This window comes from Dermacentor albipictus, chromosome 8 (genome assembly GCF_038994185.2).
Source record: "Dermacentor albipictus isolate Rhodes 1998 colony chromosome 8, USDA_Dalb.pri_finalv2, whole genome shotgun sequence".
In the NCBI taxonomy this organism is placed as follows: Eukaryota; Metazoa; Arthropoda; class Arachnida; order Ixodida; family Ixodidae; genus Dermacentor; species Dermacentor albipictus.
In genome coordinates, this window is record NC_091828.1 from 96394860 (window position 1) to 96412500 (window position 17641).

A 17641-nucleotide genomic window follows, 5' to 3' on the forward strand; every position below is an offset into this window, starting at 1 on the left:
AAAAATGTGGAACGCTTCACGATTTTGCGTGTCATCCTTGCGCAGGGGCCATGCTAATCTTCTCTGTATCGTTCCAATTTTAGTATATGTACTTTGGAAGTACACTACTCATCCGTTGGACAACGTATATATAGCCACAGTTTTCACTACCCTGTAGTATACCCGGTGACTTGGTGCGAATATTGCAACATATCTTCTTTAATACTTAGTAAAATTGGTTGTATTATAAATTTTATAAATGAACTCTATAGTACGCACAGTACTGTTAAGCAAAATTAGTGATAAAAAGTTTACTGTACATGATAATTCGAATAAAGCCTGATAGAAAAGGCAGCTACAAGTCTCGGAGTCAAAGCAGTTGCTTAAGCATTTTGTGTACTCCTTGATAGATGGCATTGCGAACGCTGACATTCTATAGACTCTAAGATAGGCGTAAAATTCAAACGGCCCTCTCGGAGGATATATTGTGTTTAACTGAAATTGTCTGTGAGTGCATAGATGACGCACCTGTCCAACAGCAACAACCGGTGCTGGCAGATGTCAACAACGGTATACTTGTTATTTGAGTAGCACAGAAGATAGCTTGCTCCGTGGGACCGACTTCCAAACCCTACCACAATTGGCTCACAACCACACTGCTAAATTGTAGAGACAGAAAAAGAATTTAAAAATAAGAGAAGAAAGTTAAAAGAAAAGTGTGGAATTGCGACTAAAACAATAAAAGTGTGAATGATGTCATGACGGCCATGACGTATTAATTTGGTACCCTCCCTTGCGACAGAAGCATGGCCTTCAAGATCGGTTAAGATATTTCTGAGGCAACTGATGTTTAAAAATGAGCAAGAGTGAAATGAGTAGAAGCACGCGAAAATTGTAAAAAGAAGTCACTCAAGATGCCAAGCCCACCACAAAGCGATCGGGCAAAGATATTCTAGTACACTTGATGTAGAAAGTAAATAGAACGTGTAAAATTAAGGCGTCAAATTTAAACTCGTAGTGTGACAAAATACGCTGAAGATACCGTACTTCGACGTTCAGGATTAGCCGGACGAAGCGCATTCAACTTGTTCAGCTCAGTCCAGAGTGACTGTTGGCTATTAAGATAGGTAAGGTATTAAGAAGCCAAGTGGGTCGCACTTTTGCAAATACCAAACGGGGCACTTTTACCTAGAGCGCAGGAGAACGTAAGAAGTGTTATGAAAAGATAAATAATTAAGCCGGTGCTCTAATAGGAGAAGTTGAAGCTTCATATAGGAAGCATTGAATTCGGGTTAAAGGAATAATGAAAAATCACAGGAATATTAGGAAAATGAACGGAGACAAAAATCAATCCCAACTCATATAAAGGGTCAAAATGGTTTCGTACTTGCCGAAAGAAAAGACAGCCTGCGTTTGAATAAAGTGGTACTACATGTTCGGAGTGGTTATGCATTTATTTGTGTGGAATGTTCGATGAGTGCAGTTTTTTTAACAATTGCTAGCAATTGATCAACACAAATAATAATAATAACAACGACAACGTTATAACAAGATACTCTATCTTATATTTGTCACCCCTCTCTCTCATCTCTTGCACCCAAACATATTGGCGGCGAGGAGTTACGGAGTCGCCCTCTATCGGAAGCGCCTCGCTGGCGTAGTATGAGGGATCACGTGGCGCGCTCCTCATAGGGTTTGCTGTCAGCGCTCACTGAACACACCACGCGCGAGCTTTCCCGGACATTTCTGTAAGTACTTTCGAAACGAGAGAAGTTTCTTACTGTCTAAATAATAATCTTGGGCAAACTGAAAGCACACAATCGTTTACAGTCGCTATCTCTTTACCGAATACGTACAGTGAACGCCACTGCGCGCGGTCGCCGCGATGGAGTCTCCCGTACCGGCTTCTTGCGTGAAAGGTAGGTAAACGCTGAAGGCAAACTATGTGAAATATGTTCTTACAGTGTTTGTATAACTAAATGGAGCGTAATAGAATGAAGCCTCAATGCAGCGATCGCGCAGATTCGCAGCGACCGACTGCGCGTCTGCATGCTTGTCCACGCACTGTTTCGCTTTCTCCGCGCGCGCGTTTTCGCACCGTGCCATGAACTTTAGGCCGCAGAATATGAGCATTTGACAGTATACAAGCAACCATTGTTGCGTGGGCGCTATCAGAGCTGTTCAAAAATCATTTCATTGTAGAGACTTCGACGCCTACGGGGGGGACTGTGATGTGCCGTCGCGACGATTCAATCTTTTTTTTCTTCAAAATTCTTTGACCTTTCGATACTATTTCTCGAGTTGCGTCGCACTGTATGTTTATCGGCGTTCTCAGCGTGCAATTTCCCGCTGCTCCTTTTTTGTAATCCAGTGCATTAATTCATAACACAAACATGACCATATGCCATGCTTTCTTTAAATGTGCTGCTTACCGCTGCCTTTCCACTCCACTGAACTTGCCAGTATCTATAGCATCGACAAGTTCATAGACCAAACCGTTGTGACATTAGTCGGGCAGCGGACTCGGGCGTGCGTCTCAGTGCGCGTTTTCAGAACATCGCAGACCGGGCGCCGTAGCAGAAATCTTCCTCGCGTCTGTGCTTCCTGCATACCCGAGTTGTAGCCGATGACTGTTTGCCGGTTTTATGTTTCGCGAGCCAAGCTTCACACAGCTTCTTGTCCTGCGGCTACGTGTGAATAAGGCTGACACCGGCCTCCGTTACGTGCGTCCGGCCCTGCGGCACCGAGCAGTAGCCTACCATGTCGCGCGCCTTCAAAGGCAGCCACTACCTATTGTAGTGCTTTCAAGCGTTGTAAAGGAGACACTCGAAGCGGGAAAATTTCGCCACTAAATGAAAACCGCAGCGTACGAGGGAATTTAAACTCGTTTTCAGCTCGCTTCGGCGCGCCCGAAGCAGCCGACGCGGCCGCTATGTCCACGTGATCCCTCCTAGCACGTCACGCCGACGGTGGCGCCAGCTTTTCCAGTGGTGGAGCTCGAGGCCAATACATGCCGTAACAGGTGGTGTCCAAATTCACGTCTCAGGTGCGACAAACTCTGGATTAAAAATACGGATCTTAAAGGCTATGCGATTGCCTGTTGTATGCGGTGGAAGCGATTGCAGGAGCCGGAAACACGTCACAGACTTCGGGTTTTGAACATCGTCTATAGAGGCATGAATGTTTTATTTATCATAACTTTATTTTAGTTTTCATGTGGCCGGGGGTTCACGTGCACTCCTAAGCAGTGTTGTCATATAAGGCTTGTCTGTTGTTTGTAGATTGCCTTCTGTTTCTGAACAACTTGTTTTGGTTGGCGCTCTTGCCGCGAACACTTTTGGAGGTGCTCATACTCTTGACGGAGAATCAAAACAACGCCGGGCCCTGCTACGCAATTAATGCAAACACATAGAAGATTACGGACCCTCGGTGACTTCTAATTAAAGTAATTTTGCCTACTTTCAGTGAAACGTTGGCGCAACGCCTTCCCTTCGACTTCACCCTTCCCACTCCGTTTCCCCCCCCCCCCTTTTTTTGCTTTTCACTGTGGAGATGGGGGCATTTGCCGCCAGTAATTCTGCGAGAACCTTGGTGAAAGAAAGCATTGCCTGTTCTTAACATCACAGGCACCTATGAGTTTTCTTTCTTCCTGTTTCGTCGTTTTTGCTTCGTTGAGTGTTTACCAGGATAGAAAAAAAAGGAAAGAAGAGAAAAAAAAGCATTTCTTTTATACATTGTTATGTCAAACTGATCCCTAAAGTCAGAGGAACTGGGCCTCATCACTTGCTGGTCACATTTAAGGTACACAGCCACGTAGATATGCTGGTGACTTGGTGTAACATGACGCAGAGGATCTAAGAACCGGTTACGACTACGAAGAAGGCGTCACGAAAGTGGCAACCACGGAAAAAAATACGTAATACGCGCCGGCCCACGCCAGACGACGCTCGAAACACAAAAGGCCTCAACGATCTCTTCTCATTGGTCGTGCGCCCCGCCACCACCGAGGACCAGTGAGAGAGGGGAAAAGCGCGGATGTCGTCTGCTATTATAAGGCGGCCGGTTGCTTCGTCTGCCCCGAGAGCTAAACTTGCAGGCGAGAGAAGGCAGACGACAAGAGTGCGGTTTTGCTGTTTTAAAGAGTGGCATGTGTGAAAATGTTCCTCGCGGTTTTGTTTTCTGGCCATTCCCGTGATCGTCTGCTTGTTCGCGAAAGTACGTGAAAGAACGAAGGCGCGCGTTGTAATCTTTTTTCCTACTACTACCGAGTTCGTGATACCCCGTGTGCATTGTTGGGAGGTGAACTTCTGGAGACATGACAAACAGACGATTGTTTGTACTGTGACATCTTCACCGTGGTATAGAGAAAGTCACGGCAACATATAAGGGAATCCGTGGCTGTGTGCTTTCAGCTTTTGTTCCACATCTGAGCCGAGTTCGGACGCGACTTCCAATAGAAGAAAAAAAAAAATTCGGTAAGTGTCCGTCACATTTATTTTTCTTCTTTCTATCGCGCAACGTTTTCTACAGTCCCGTCCAAATTTGACGCCTGCTCGACGTTTTGTTTAGCGCACCAATTATATTTCGAGCACCAAATGCACGCTATACGAGCAATCTAGTAATAACAGATTACTGGGATTTATACCTGAGTCACGCCAGCCCCTTTCGATCGCGATCGAGCCCGATCCAGATCGAATTTCTCGATCGCGATCGGCTCACTTCCTCAGCCTGCGGAAACGAGCCGATTGCGATCGAGAAATTCGATCCCGATCCCACCGAAAGTGCCCCGTACGAAACCAATACAAAGATTAAAGAAGGTCGAGAGAGTATAGGTGGGTGGGTGGGGGGATCGGCCGCGGTAGTTAGTGCTAGCGTTCGACCAGCTCAAATGTCTAAATACTTCCTATACAGCTATAGAACTATACCAAGCCTTCTTTCTTGTAAAGCTAATCTCAGATTAACTAAAGTTACTCATTGTTTGTGCTGCGCTATAATAGGTATCTATGGAAGCGCGTTCATTCCATGAATGTATGCTGAACCAATGCTATGGCGTACTTGAAGCCTTTGCACGGATTACTTGTGCATGCTTCGGTGTTACCTGAGACAATCCATGGAATGGCGCTATAAGCCAGTTCAAGCGGCTTCCGACAATTTCACCGACGTTCGCCGTGTTGCTTCAAGTGAGCCATCTTTCCCAGTCGTCTGCTTAGGTGTTGTCCTGCAGAAGATGCAAGTGCTAAGAGACCCTGACGGTTGATTCGGGCTCGATTCCAGTCCAATAACTGTTGGTTAGCGAGGGAAACCTCAGCCTGATCGCAAACGTGGCTCAACAAGGTGACTTGTCTTTTGTGAATATCGCATTTACCACTGGGTGCTACGTGTCCATACTGCTCCGTTCCTGTGATGGAAGCAGATGCATACCACCTAATATGGACATGTACTGGTTTAACATCGGAACGCTCGCGTCTCCTACTGCAAGCCGGCCTCCGCTACAGTGTGACAACCAGCTATGACCGCTGGATACATGACAACAGATTCCACAAAACACTGCTTCAATTCATACACAACACAGGCCTCACAGCACACATATAATACACATATAGGCATCAAGAATTATGCGTTAAGGGCAAGTCTTTATCGCAATAAAAAAAAAATATGCTCCCTACATATGCAGCCCGGATTCACAACATGTGCAGATTAAATAACGCACCTCAGCTGGACACATCAAAATTAATTCTCGAGCCCACTGCTAGAGATTGCATCGTCATCCCCTGCGCAGTTGTGAAACGGTAAAAACCCGGTCAACCAATGAGACGCTACAATGCAAGTTTGCGCCCCCTGTCATTGGGTGAAGGCGTCAGATGGACATTACAATTCACTTTGGGCATTGTACCCGTACCCACATGGGAGCACGCCCATATGGGCTCCCGTCTGATCTAACGTTCATCTTCGTTCGCCTTAATGGGTTGACAATGGAGCCCGACGTTACGCGTCAAGGACGCGCAAAGACGCCGAATGTGGTTCCATCGTAAAGGTCTCGGTTGCGCAACTCCAACGGCAACTAGAACCTTCCGGTTCACAACAGAATCGCGCGACTGTGCTTGCGTCAGACGAAGTGAAACATTAGGGTGATTGTGCAAGAACTTCTGGCGCAGCGGTCAGCTTAGGGGCGAAGCGATCGCACACTTTTACTATAAAATCCATGGAACACTTATTTTCGTTACGGTTCGAACAGCTATATCTTACTGTTCCATGCAAGCCACTTGCTTTCTGCCCGCCGCGCGGATTAGCGGTGTGTTTCGTGAGAGCCGAAAAAAGAAAAAATTGCTTTAACGAAATATTGAAATCTATGTCGTCACGCCAGCATGTTCTCTCTGCATGGAGGCATTTTTCGCTCCCTTTTTCGTTCACTTCGTCATTTGCATTTTATTGTGTGTGATTAAGGTATGTGTATGTGGTTACTGCGTATGTATTTTTCGTTCACTACGTCATTTGCATTTTATTTTGTGTGTTTATGGCATGTGTATGTGGTTACTGCGTATGTATGAGAAACGAATGCATTCCTATTTGCGTGCAAAATTTGTACGGTCGGAAAAATATAGGAATAAAGTAAGCACGATGAAATCAGGCAAAGAGTTTCTGCGAGTGGTCTATTGAAGATCTATGGATTAATCTTCGGATTAACTTTTACCCCCCGGTGTTGTTTGTCTTGCTTTTGTCTCGTTCCCTATATGAGAGTAACTCGACAAATTATATATATATATATATATATATATGCCCATTATGATCGCAGGTCTTTTATGCACATATACTCTATAGACTCCACAGAAAAGCGTCTACAGACTTTCAGCAGGCTGTCTCAATAAAAATTTTGTGAGGTCAAAGTAGGGACTTCTATACGGTCACGTCACAATGGGGAACCTTGGGGCAACAACACACTCTGAGCCCACACGTGTCGGCTATATATATATATATATATATATATATATATATATATATATATATATATATATATAGACCGTGTGTTGTGTTCAACTTTGCACTCCGACATAGAGCATTTAAAGCAAAAGCACCGATGAAAATACTGACATCTATAACGTGCCACAAACACCTCGAAACGCGATCTGATCGGACCTGCAGCGCTGCTAGTTTGAATAATGCGTGCAAAGAGATATAATAAAATGTGTTGCCATGGATACACGGCAGGGCTTCTGCTCCCTGTGTCATATGCATCATCATGCAGCTTCGTGTTCACTTTTCTTCCGTTGTTTCTGGCAGCGTTCGACGTCCAGCATATATTTCGAGTGACCGCGTAGGTGCGTTCTAAGTATGCTGGACATGAAATAGTTGATGGCCTCATTCATATCTGATGTCCCTGTAGGTAGCCCTAGCATGATTTCCACATTCTGTAAGCACCATAAAGCTCACTCAAGAATCGAATATTATGAATTTGTTCTGCAGCAGTATGCGCCATTCATGATTCTTAAGATGCGAAAAAAAAAAAAAGAAAGGAATGTGGTGAAACTAAGTTTTCAATGGACAGATTGAAATGGCGCCTGAAGGCAAGATATAAACTTACGAATTGTTTCGTAATTGTTGCACCGTAACGTTAAGATTCTGTTGCCTTCTCGTAGATCAAGCGTAAATTCCTCAACAATGATTTAAATTTCGCGTGTTGGAGATAACACAATTCCCCTCCTTTGGCTGAATGACCCGAGAAGGCGGTGGTCATCATCATCATCACGTCCATTGCAGCACAAATACCTCTCCCCGGCAGCGACCTCCAATTACCGCTGTCTCGCGCCAGCTGACGCCACCTTGTGCCTGCAAGTTTCCTAATTTCAACGCACCACTTAGTTTTATGGTGTCCTCGACGGCGCTTCCCTTCCCTCAGAACCCATTCTGTAACTTTAATGGACCGCCGGTCTATTAGTAAACCACCAGCAATGGAAATTATTAATCAGCTAATTAACGAATTATCACTAAGCAACATTTTAACGAATCACTTGAGGACACGCCGTGGAATTTGTGAATCAGAGGTGCCGAGTTCGCAATACATATATCGACTTGGAAATGATTTCTGTGGCATACAGCAATAGATTGTCACACCAGTTCGGATTGCTGGAAGAGGTGGATCTACGTTCCCGTTAATTAGCATTTCATTTGGCACCGTTGGAAAAAAAAAGAATGCGGTGCTGATTAATGCATTAACTGGGACGCCATGTGCATTTCTGCTAAGGCTTGGAGCACGTTATTTCCCGAAACGGATGCTGCATAGCACAGTTGAATCTCTATTAAATAGTTGCGACTTAAATCCTGTTCAGCTTCAATTCCGCAATCGAGGCATGTGGCGCGAAGTAAATCGTTGCAAAGTAATTGGCCAATCATCGGCAAGCTAACGGCCCCTGCGATTTCTCGCGCACTTCCGTTTCTTTCAGGTAATCCACTTGCTGTGACAGAATAGCGCGCGCGCACACACACAAACAAACACACACACACACACACACACACACACACACACGCACGCACGCACACGCGCACGCACGCACGCGCTATCCGAGGTTTTCTGCCGCGTCGTCACAAAGTGACGTCACCGCTCAACGCCTATGGGACAGTTAAACCACCCCGTCGACCTCACTGCAACCAAGCGCCCCCACTCAGGCTGTCAGGAAGAGACGAGAGCACCCCGTAATCACGAAAGCGTTACACGTGTGCCGCATAGCTCGCTGAAGTTTCACTTCGTGTTACGAATTATAGCTACTCTCACGGCGGGCGTCTCCCGTCTCGAGTTGTCACAATTAGCGTTCGCCTCGCGTCTGAAGCACCGCGTCCTCGAGTGATGATGATGATATGCGCCGACCGCCTCATTGTTCTCATCCGTCAGAAGTGGTGGAGAAACAGAGATGCCGTCTCCCGAAACAATGGGATAATTCACGCTCGCTAATGAAGCGACACAGCTTGCCTTCCTGCCATAGTTTTCGGGGTGCCATTCGCGATGCATACGGTATGCACGATTCTGAAGTCGTTAGCTATTCGATACATCGTGTCTGAATACGCGTTTCGCAATACGCGATCGCTATACATTCGCTCTAAGCGGTCATAAATGTTAAGAAACATATAGCCTGTGGTACGCAACACCATTGTACTCCTTGAGCTGGATTAGTCGAATATGCATTTGCATTTCTCGCGCAGGAAATCGAAATGCACAGGTCACTACTTGAGAAAGATAGGAAACATTAACCATTTTTGTTGTATAGTACGCATTGAAATTTACGAATTGTAGCCGCAAGGCTTGTATCCACTTGGATCGAATTCTGAGGATGACTCCAGTTTTGAAATATATACGTTCACGAAGTGTGCCACGAAAGTGCATTGATGTTGCAGTTATTTTTGTCCTGCATATTGCAAGAAAAAAAAAATATATAGGAATGGAGGGGGCGGGGGGGTGGGAGTTGTAATTCGGAAAGTAGGAGCATCGAACAACAGTTTGACAACACTTATCTCAAAACCGGTGCTCGTCTCAAAATTACTTTTTTTTCACAAGTGAATGTGTCTTCAAAACACGCTGCATTCAATTCGTAATTTGCAAAATGAGCCATAAAGTTGTTGGTTAAACAGCTGATTCAAAAATGAAAGGTGATTTACCCAATTATTCGTTTCGATTTCTTGAACAAGTGATGTGCCTCTGTAAATCATATTGACCGCAAGAAAGATGGGGACAGAGGAAGAAAACACATAAACAGCACGGGCGGTCACTACTCGTGCCGTCATCCTCTGTCCCCGTCTTTTTTGCGGTCAATATGATTTGCAGTAAGTACCAACTAGGCCAAACTGAAGTTCTTCTGATGTCCCTCTGTTCATTTGTCCAGAAACGTGGCGAACGCAAAATATTTCCTGTTTAAAATCAAACGGATAAGGTCGCCACTGTGCAATGCGTGTAAAGTGGCAGGCAGATGTTGCCTACCTAATCAGCGCTTGCAGGCTACATATACCAGGTGTTTCTGCGAATGCTTTAAGCAACTTTTTTTCAAAATCACCTGCGCCAGGTAGCACAATTATAGTCCTTTAGCAGGTCCACTCGAACAGGTGAACATTACTGGCTCGAGAAATCGAAATCCATAATCAACCAATTAACAAGATTCGCTATAATTATCTTCTGAGAGAATGATTTTCGTATATATTGCAATTCGTGAATTGTAGCCAGCGAGATTACAAGGCATATCTACTTGTAGCAAATACTGTAAGGATGGCACCGGTTTCGGGATCCGCGCAGTCAAACTTTCAGAATTAAAGAAAAAATGCACTGTTCTTCCACTTACGCTTTTATGAGAGAGAGAGAGAGAGAGAGAGAGTAAAACATCTTTAATTTATAATATTTGAATGGCGAGAGCAGTGTGGGAGGAACCCTCAGTCCAGGGTCCCTAAGATGATTCCGGCGATGTTTCGAGCCGGTTGTGAACGTCCTTTTATGCACTGAAGCACAAAAAATTCTCATGTATTTTCGTCGCCAACCTCTGGACTGAATATCTCGAAACTTTTGTCATCCTGAAAAATTCGTTCCAAGTAAATACGCCTAGCGAACTCGCCGGCTACAGACTGCAATGTCCGCAATAAAGTGATTAATTTAAAGAAAGTTAATTGGGGAGTTTTGTTAATTAGTCGAATATGCATTTAGATTCCTCGGGAAAGTAATGTCCACCTGCTTGAGCAATCCATCTCAAGGATTAGAAAGAAACTATCAGCCTTAGGTGATTAAAAAAAAAAAATATCGGTTAAAGTTTTCACAGAAACAGCCGGCATATATACTACAAAGAACGGCCTTAATGTTCGAAACTCACCATTCGCCAACTGTCAACCCTTGAACTCGTGCTTGGCCCATGAACTCGCGCTGCCTGTGTGCATCTCTAGCAGCGAAGGCACCTTTGTGTTCTTTTTGAGGCACTCTTCTCAACGAGAAACTTCAGTCGAGTGTTGAGCGTTGTGCTCTTGTGTATGCTGTGCATCTTTGTTGTGAATAGTGCACATCGTTTCATTTTTCACCCTATCCATCTTCAGTAGCATTCTATGGGCATGCCGCCAGACTCGAAATCCTCTCCAGGATTCATTAAATCTCGCTCTCAAAGATTACATCTGAAAAAAAAAAATAGTATATATATTGACGCGTGCATTCTATGTAGACGACAACGACGATAAGGACATTAACGGACTTCGCCTAGTGGGTCAGTGATATTCGGCGAGGACGAAGACGGGTCTCTGTCCTCTTTGTTTTTGAACAGGTTGTCCTGCTGTTCTTGAAGAACGTCTCACCGTCTTCTGTCCGCGTTGTACTAGAGCCATATGGAGAGAGCTAGAGAGAGACAGAGAGATAGAGAGAGGGGGGAGGGAGGGAGTGACGTTTGCGAACGCTTACTCTTGCAATGGTCTATGCAAAAACGCGCGTCTGTCCAGACGTCCGTCTGCTCCAGCATCTGCGGCCGGGACACATTCGCCACCTGTTTTGACTCTGTCCTCATTATGACATTCAGCGCCTCTGTTCACTTCTGCAGGACGGACACTAAAGCATATTCAGAGGCGAAGATCCTGAAGGACAATGGTCCCATCCGTCGCTGTCGTAGACAGCAATTACCTTCAAAAGTTGCCAGGCTTAGCCGTTGTGCCCTTTTGGACGCAGTCATTGCCCTTTTCTCCATCTGCTATTTTTGCCCTTCCCCTTACCCCGACGCTCAGTGGCAGGCTGGAACGCAGTATCGTTAAGGCCCGACCTCTTGGCTTTTCAAAGATCTCAATTTGAACGCATGCAGGGTAACGTTTTTATAGTGAAAAAAAAAAATTAAAGCGCGAGAGATTGATGAAAATTTATGACGTCGCAGAGGTTTTTTTTTTTTCCGAAATATTAAAGTGATGTTGCCATGTGTACGGCTTTTGTTATCGCATATTCCTTCTGCCTATAACCAAGCCTCGATCCGCTAGAAGTGTTAGGCTAATGCTATGTTCACACTACGGTCGTAACGCGCGTAACAGCTCTTTTGGCGTATCGAACGTAACGGCTGTAAAAAACGTTACGGCAGTTAAGCCGGCACCTTTGTTCACATTTACTGCTGCTTAAATTACGGCTTTTACAACAGGCCAATCAAATTTGGAGCTGCAGAATGGACGTCACCAGCGGTCCAATATGGCTCCTGCCAACATGCGAGCGCTGGCCGAGATCGAAGAAATTCACGCTCAAAACAAACTTATAGTCATGTATTCAATCGCCCAAAGACGACGAAGGCGACGCAGAAGGGTTTGGGTGCGGCAAGTATTTCTCGACAGGGCCGCGGACGGCAATTTTCACAACCTTTTCGCCAAGCTCCGAGTTGGTGACGCTGCGATGTTTCATAACATCATGCGCATGTCGCCCCAGCAGTTCCGCTTCCTTGAAAACCTAATGAGACCACTCATCGAAGTTCGGAGCACGCATCTGCGGCCATCGATTTCCTCGGCGGATAAACCAGATGAACTGAAAACAGTCTCGCAAGGCGCTTTTTCAAGGGGAGTATGGTAGCGCGATTTTCGCAAGGCGCACTGCAAAAATTTTCACGAACACAGCCAATCGTGCGCACGGAATGGCGGAATGGCACTTCCCGCGCCCGGAGCTATCTGCAGACGGGAGGACGGAAGTGTCGTCACCGGTTGTTGAAAGCCGAAAGCTTATCGGTCATTGGCTGTGTCGCAACGGTCGTAACATAACAGTCGTAAATGTTGCCGACCCTTCAACACTCTCACCCACGATTTTTGCGAGAATTGCGCACGTTGGTACCTTTACGTTCGCAGTCTGAACTAGACGCATACGCTTGTTGCGCTTCCGCTTACGTATGTTACGAAAAATCGGCGCCTTACGAACGTAGTCTGAACATAGCATTACTTGGCTCCTACGGTTGGTATATGACTGGCGCAATATGTGAGTATCGTTGTTCTCAATGTATTTCGTCTAAGCGCTGGTCTTTCACAATATTGTTACGTAGGAAGACACCGACGAAAAGCTATTTACAAGTATATTTACAAGGCAATACGCCGCACTTGGCCAAGAGGCAACAGCCCGCGCTATAGCTTCCAATCGTCGTCGTCGTCTTATTCCTGCTCGGCTCTTCGTCATAGGAAATACTATCCCGTATCAATATGAACTATTACGTGTCATTATACACATATGTTGCGGCAAGCAGAATAAGGTAAAGCAAACGTAGACGTCATCTACTTCAGGAACCCACTTTCTTTAAAGCGAAGCTGCTTATAGCTAGGGTTCCGTGCATTTTTTCGTGTCCGTCAACAAATCTGCGTGAGCAAAAACTATTATCATCAGTAATGGCACGAACGTCGTCGTCCTCTTCTACAGGTATAGCTCCGTTGCCGCTCATCATATCAGCATATAATTTTGCTTCTCTTCTATCGTCGTAATGAGAAGGCCGCGTTAATTTTTTAAAATTATTTGTCGAGGTATGAGCCATTCATTTTCTTGCGTGACGGACAAATTTCTCGTTGGGTAGAAACATAGAAGTGCTTAGGCATTTTAATAACAGAGATGATAGGAGAATGCTTGCGCGTATACCTATCGTCATCATGAACAGCGACCAAGACCAAAAATATGTTCATACCTTCGTTCAAAATTCTGTGGCATCTCTGTGCCGTATGCTAAACACCTTCGCATGGTCATCCACCTTCACAGAGTGCAATGACTCGCGATTCTTTTTTTTTTTAAGTTCCTACGTCTCTCGGTCTCCGATGCGCAGCCTCTCTACTTAAACGTTAGACAGACACCTCAATGACCATATCTAGTTCGCATGTGAAAGTTTCCACAGTAATCCACGTATGAAAGCTCGCTTCACGTGTCACGTGAATGAGTGAGTGAAGAAACATTTATTGCAGGTCCGGCGAGGACGTCACGTCACGTTACGTGTCACGTGACACGTGACTCGTATCACGTCGCGACACCACCTTGAACGTGCAGATCACGCAACGTCCGTCCTCACGGTGCGCCTCTGCGCCTCGTCATGCACATATCCGTAGACCTCGATCCCTGGCTTGCAGACCGCAACGATCCGTGTGCGGTCACATTAACGGATCCCGGTGACGGGTATACCGAAGTACCTGCGTAACAGTCCATAGGCTCCTATCTATATGGCGGCGGTTGCACCTTCATTTTCTGCGAAGATCGTCCTTGACCCACGGTGGAGTGCGGCAGGCGTCATTAGAGAGGTTTAGGTTAGGGCACGCAAGCGGCTTCGGTACGCAAGAACTAGGGGCCGCGGCACTGCGCATGCGCAGACCCAGACGTACCGGTCTGCGCACGCGCAGTACCGCGTGGCCCCTAGTTCTTGCGTACCGAAGCCCGCTTGCGTCCCCTACGCTGTAAGATAATTTACACCCTAAAAAGTGAAAAAAGGGTGTAAATGTGTCTATAACTCACACCCTTAGGACGGACACCCTAAGAGTGTGAGTTAAGACACATTTACACCATTTTTCACTTTTTGGGGTGTAAATTATCTTACAGTGCAATCTAAAACTCTCTATTGTCGGCGGTCCCGAGACGACGGCGGGGGGAAAATAACGAGAGGCGCATCACGATCGTGTGTCGACGCGCACGCGAGAGGGCGCTGCGCTGCCAGGGACAAGTTGCGCGGGTCTGATGCGTGTATACGCTTTAATTTGGGAAATCTTATACGCGCGGCTAACCTGCGAACAAGAAAGAGACGCTGGAAACGAGAAACCGGCGTAAGCGCCCGGGCGAAGAAGAATTAAGAGAAAGGACTTGTTTACACTTCGCGGGCGCTGAACAAAGGCGTCGGCAAGCGGTTAGAACGTCGGGGAAATTTCCACATTGAAATTCAGCGCCGGATGTATGTGCACTGTGTACGCGCTTGCGGTTGGCTACTTGTGCCCGCGTGCTGCGAACTGGGCGACCGTGTGACGGCATGCGGGAAACACATCCGGATTGTGATCCTAAAACAACAACGACAACGAAAGAAAAAAGCTTAACGGCAAATTTAAAATCAAAAGAGCTGAAAAAGAAAAGACTTCACCTGACGTAAGCGGAGCGCGAAATAGACTGGGCAAAGCTGTGAAGGGACAGCTCTGTCCCTTCCGCTTTTTGGTACAAAGCTATATATATTCCAAGCGCGAAATAGCTCGAGCACAACGCTGAGGAAATACAGCTTTGTACCTTATATATATAACTAGAAGAAAGGGGGTTAACCGAGGGGCCCCATATTTATTAGCCATATCATAAGAAGCCAACAAACACTGACACCAAGGACAACATAGGGGAAATTACTTAATTGTGCTTAATAAATGAAATGAAGAAACAATAAATTAATGGAAATTAAAATGGATTAAAAAACAACTTGCCGCAGGTGGGAACCGAACCCACAGCCTTCTCATCGCAGGCGAGATGCGAAGGCTGTGGGTTCTGTTCCCACCTGCGGCAAGTTGTTTTCTCACCCACTTTAATTTCCATTAATTTATCGTTTCTTTATTTCATTTATTAAGCACAAGTAATTTCCCCTATGTTGTCCTTGGTGTCAGTGTTTGTTGGCTTCTTATGATATGACTATATATACATATATATATATATATATATATATATATATATATATATATATATATATATATATATATATATATATATATATATATATATATATATATATATATATATATATATATACACCCATACGCTGTAATACCCATACGGATGTATTTTTCCCCTTTCCTTTAACACAAATATGCGTTGCATTCGGTCTCCTGCGAAAATCTAGCTCATCTGTGCACGCCGAGGTAAAAACACAATAGGTGGGAAAAACAGGACAAGGTCATCGACGGTGAAGACGACGAAGTGGCAACAGCCTCTCGGGATTCTCGGCTGCTGTTTCATATACGCCTTGTAAATACACCGTGTAAACAGTTTTATACCCATGACACTATATATATATATATATATATATATATATATATATATATATATATATATATATATATATATATATATATATATAAAGAGAGAGAACGGTGCCTCAAAGCTGTGGAAAGTGAATAAGGGTGTATATCGATCTCTAAGTCACACCCTTACACTCAAAGAAGGGTGTTAAGGGGGAGTTGTAAACCGATTTACACCTTTCTCCACTTTCAAGGGTGTAAATTATTTTCCGGTGTATATCGCGCTCAGATTCTCTTCTCCCCCCCCCCCCCCCCACCCTCCCGCTTATGCGCCGACTTGCCCGATAATGCATACGCTGCTTAAATATCGTACTTGGCGTTTAGGCGATGTACGTTGACGTGTTAAATAAGAGCGATCGACAAGGCGCCTACATCTTTTTTTTTTTTTGTGAGCGGATAAAAAAAAATGCACCGCAATGGCGAAATATACATCAGCCAACCACCTGGGAGTTTTCGCGTGCCCCTCTGAACCTTCTTGTTCGCGTTTCATCAAACACCCACAGTGTATAGTGAGAACAACAGTTCCAACTGGCAAGGTGTTTCGTCAAAGCGGCTGAAACGTGGGATATATATGTAGAACGAAGGCGTACAGTAGAAGTTTCTTTTGGGACTAATTTTCACCAGCCGTACATTTTCCTAATAAAGCGCGAACTAAATATAATAGCGCGAGTGGTTTATCTCTTTCGTTTTGTTTTCTTTTTGAAAACCACCATCGCGTAGAAATGCAGTCGTCGTTGCAGTGACTCGAACCTGCGACCCTGTGATAACAGGCACCAGTACAACGCAGTTAGCAACTGCAGATGATGCATGTACACGACTGCACCCATACGGGTGTTTAGATTTTTTTCTTTCCTTTAACGCAAATATGCGTTGCATTCGGACTCCTGCAAAAATCTCGCTCATCTGTGCACCCCGCGGTAAAAATACAATAGGTAAAAAATCATGTCTGTATATATTTAACAGTTCTCGGAAGCAAAAAAAGAAAGGCCTAGTTCGTTGTGAACTGAAATTATGGAACTTAACGTCACAAATCAGCTCAAGGGTTACGACAGAGGCCGTAGTGTGCGACTCGGGGATAATTTCGGCCACCCGGTGTTCATTACCATGCATCTAAATATAAGCACCCGTGCGCTGTTTATTTTTACTTTTTTTTGCATTCCGCTCCCTTCGGGTTATGACCGCCGCGGTTAACGCCGCTGCGCTAGTTTGGTGTTCGAACTATATAAGCACCCTGCGTTAGCGAAATCAGGTCCAAGGACATTGGTCCACGAGCGAATTATCGATCGTCGACGCAGAATTTTTACGGTTCTCAGTGCGCGATAAGAAACGTTTGCACACGAGCGTCGGAAGGAGGCCCGAGTGCGCCGAAAGAACAGGTGCGAGATAGAGACAGAGCATTTGGGAAACCATGCGTTTTTTTTATTTTTTGCGGAAAGGTTACCGCACGCTGCGTTAGGTTCGTGAGTGTGCTTGCTTTTGTTTTTTTTTCTTTCTTTTGTTTCCTTTTCTCCTCCTCTTATTTTAGAGCCCCTTTATTGTTTAGCTTCATTCAGTATACAGGGAAGTTGCATCATCTTACTCCGCGTCTTTAGCTCTTATTGCTTTCTCTGTATCGTTATCTTCTCATTTTCACAGTGGAAGATAGCAGACAGCGTTGTTTCCGCTGGTCCGGGGTACCTTTTGCCACGTCCAA

At 45.2% G+C, this 17641-nt stretch overlaps 1 protein-coding gene and 1 non-coding gene across 2 annotated transcripts in view; one reads left to right on the forward strand and one right to left on the reverse strand.

Annotated features, from left to right (window-relative positions):
• LOC135912956 (U6 spliceosomal RNA) lies at positions 1-103 on the reverse strand. Its single transcript, XR_010567835.1, has one exon. It is a non-coding gene; the product is annotated as a U6 spliceosomal RNA (small nuclear RNA).
• Positions 104-4075: 3972 nt separating this feature from the next.
• The window catches only part of LOC135912903 (diacylglycerol lipase-beta-like), a 70557-nt gene continuing 56991 nt past the window's right edge, over positions 4076-17641 (forward strand). Inside the window, exon 1 of the mRNA XM_070523786.1 lies at positions 4076-4454. The gene's annotated coding sequence lies outside the window, so the exon portion shown is untranslated. The remainder of the gene's footprint in view (positions 4455-17641) is intronic.